Source organism: Oryzias melastigma, linkage group LG13 (assembly GCF_002922805.2).
Source record: "Oryzias melastigma strain HK-1 linkage group LG13, ASM292280v2, whole genome shotgun sequence".
NCBI classification, from domain to species: domain Eukaryota; kingdom Metazoa; phylum Chordata; class Actinopteri; order Beloniformes; family Adrianichthyidae; genus Oryzias; species Oryzias melastigma.
The window spans coordinates 27,125,865-27,128,730 of NC_050524.1; positions in this window are offsets into that span (position 1 = coordinate 27,125,865).

Genomic DNA, 2,866 nt, shown 5'->3' on the forward strand with positions numbered 1-2,866 from the left:
ATACATAACAACTTTGGTTTTATAACTTTAAAAAGGTCATGGTAAAACAAAAAGTCATTTCTGACATTTAAATGTAAACTTTTTTACTTCAGAGCTTACCCATGTAAAGATATGTGCTTCTACTCTGCATGGTTCACCCTAGAGGCGGAAGGTTCCACATACCTCCATGGTGAGGGTTAGCCCTTAAGAAAACTATTTCGGACACCCCTACCCTTTCAAATGCCTCTAGAGAGAAGCCAAAGACGTAGGAGAAAAATTTGGATTCGGCCTAAGTTAAACCATTCATTCATTCATTCATCTTCTTGGCCGCTTTGTCCCTTTCGGGGTCGCGGGGGTGCCGGAGCCTAACCCGGCTACTGAAGGGCGAAGGCGGGGTTCACCCTGGACAGATCCCCAGTCTGTCGCAGTGGTACCTCGTGTGAGGGTCCCATAATCTCAGGTTTGTGAGTAAATTATACCAATATTTTCCTAAAGCTGCTGTGTTGTATTGCAACAAATTGTACATTTGAATGTATATATACTGACCTATGTATTTTTTCGTTAAAGAAAACTATAATCTTTAATGACATCTTAACACTTCATAGCACATATTGCTATTCCTAATGTTAGTTATCTGTTCAGTATCATTATTTTTTTTTAATCAAAGTAATAGCCATCTGCCTGTATTAGAACCTTTTGATTTTTTTCTAAATGCTTGATTAAGAAAAAAAACCCATGAATATTATGCTTCCTTATACCTAGTACACAGTTTTTTTACTTAAAATATGGAGATTAATGAACTAAATATTCTGTGTGTAACAAACGACTGTGCTTGTTTTAACCAGATAACAGCCTGCTCTCTTCTTTGTCCCAGTATGTTGTTTAAATGCATGCTTGCTGTTGTGCCTCCCTCTCTGTGACATTCCACAAATTATAAAACTGTTGAGCTGTAATTGGTTAGGAAGACAGTTTTTGATTCCCCCACTTTTCATAGTCCCCAAACACATTTATTCATGCTTGTAATTTTCAACTCATCCCACTCGTGTTTTGAAAATTCAAATCAGAAGTCTCTCCAAATTATGTAGTTTTATGGTAAAAACAAATCAATCATAAGTTACACCAGAAAGTAGGATGCAGTCAAACTTTGAGAAAACCGTATTCATTTTAAGTTTGGGATGTTTTTTTTAATGTATTAGTTATAATTGAGCTGCATTTTGCTTGTCTGGCAGCTTCTGTCGAACTGTTGCTCTACACAGCTTTATTAGTTTTTGCAAAGTCTACAACATGAATGCTCTGTGCAGTTGGGAAGGTCTTAAGCTGCACCAGGTACAGCTGGGCTGAGGTTATGTCTTAGATACAACCCAACTTTCAGCGATCAAGGGCTTGCAAAATGGTCCTGATGTGTCCTGAGTTTGAACTGAACGTGGAGCAAAGTTTGTGGAGGAAGTCAGATCCTTGCACATTTACAGCCAGAGGGATCAGCAGCTCTACCATGTTGTTCCTAATAAAGTGTGCTTTTTATGAATTTGCTTTAAGCAGGCAGTTTGGCTAAGCTTGGCTCAGCAATCTGTAAGCTAATGTAGCTACTGATGGCTAATGCTCTTTATTATGATAAGCCAACAAGTCCTCACTTCAAGCTGCAAAAATGACCTAAATCTTCAATCCGTTTTCCTCTTGCTGGATGTTTATGGAGTGTAGAACATTCCAGTATATGTGACACTTCATGTTTTTAAGAGCAAATTGAGCTAAAGGCACTTTTTATTTATCTGTATTTAGAAGTCAATGCAAGCAACCCTGAAATACATCTTAGCAGATTGCAGGAAATGCCAGGATTTGATTAAACCACCTGTTTAATTTGAGGATGAATGATGAGAAGAAGAAGAAGAAGTGAAAGAGTTTGGTGAAGCGGAAAGATTAAATAAAGCGCCACAGATGTTACTCCTCTTGGACACTAAAAGATCAAGAGGGCGTCATAAACAGGAGTTACAGTGACAGAATCTGAGTATCGCAGCTTGGGTTATTTACTGGTTAAAAGCTGAACACAAACAGAGTCTCTAGGAGTAAGTAGATTCAAGTCCATCTTAGTGTTTTTGCATGATTTTTCTAAATGTATTTCTATGGGATTGGATTGATCCTTTAGGTATTCTAAATCTCAGATTTCATCAATTTTTCTCTGTTTTTGACTTTAATCGTCACTTTCAGGTGACAGAAGAGGGTCCCTGCTAAGAATAAAACATGATGTTTATCTGCGGTATCGCCCTCTGGTTATGAACAAGGGTTACATAAAGAAAAGGTCATGCAACAAGCTAGAGGGGAAACAGTATAAAATGATTTACTATCAACTTGTCAACGAAATACTAGCTCAGAAAGATGTTTGTTTCACAGGAAAAAAACTACCTTTGTACAGACCTTTAAAGCACTGTTTGACTTACAATGAATCAACTTTATCTATATGGCTCTTTTGGTGTAAACATTTACAACCCAACATGCCCCCGAGGCAATGACTTTCAAATACCAGCAAAAATAAACACAACATAAAAAACATTTTTAAAAACTCCCCAATGTGAAATTAATGTAAAATGTTCAAGTGCTGCATTTTATTTGTCATAAAAATAAACTGTTGACACACAAAACTGAGGATTGTGTTGATTTTTGATTAAAAACTAATATAAAACACCAAAACCAATTGTAAAAAAACAAAAACAAATATAATTTAAAAGATTGTAGATGATAAAAGAAAAAAATTCAAACGTGCAAAATAGTATTCTTGATTGAAACTGGGAAAGAATGCAGCAGATGAAGAAATCTGTCCAAAATTATAGAAACTGCTGATCTAGAGCAAGGATAATTTCTGCAAAAATGGAGCCCCTTGGAATTGGGTAGTCCT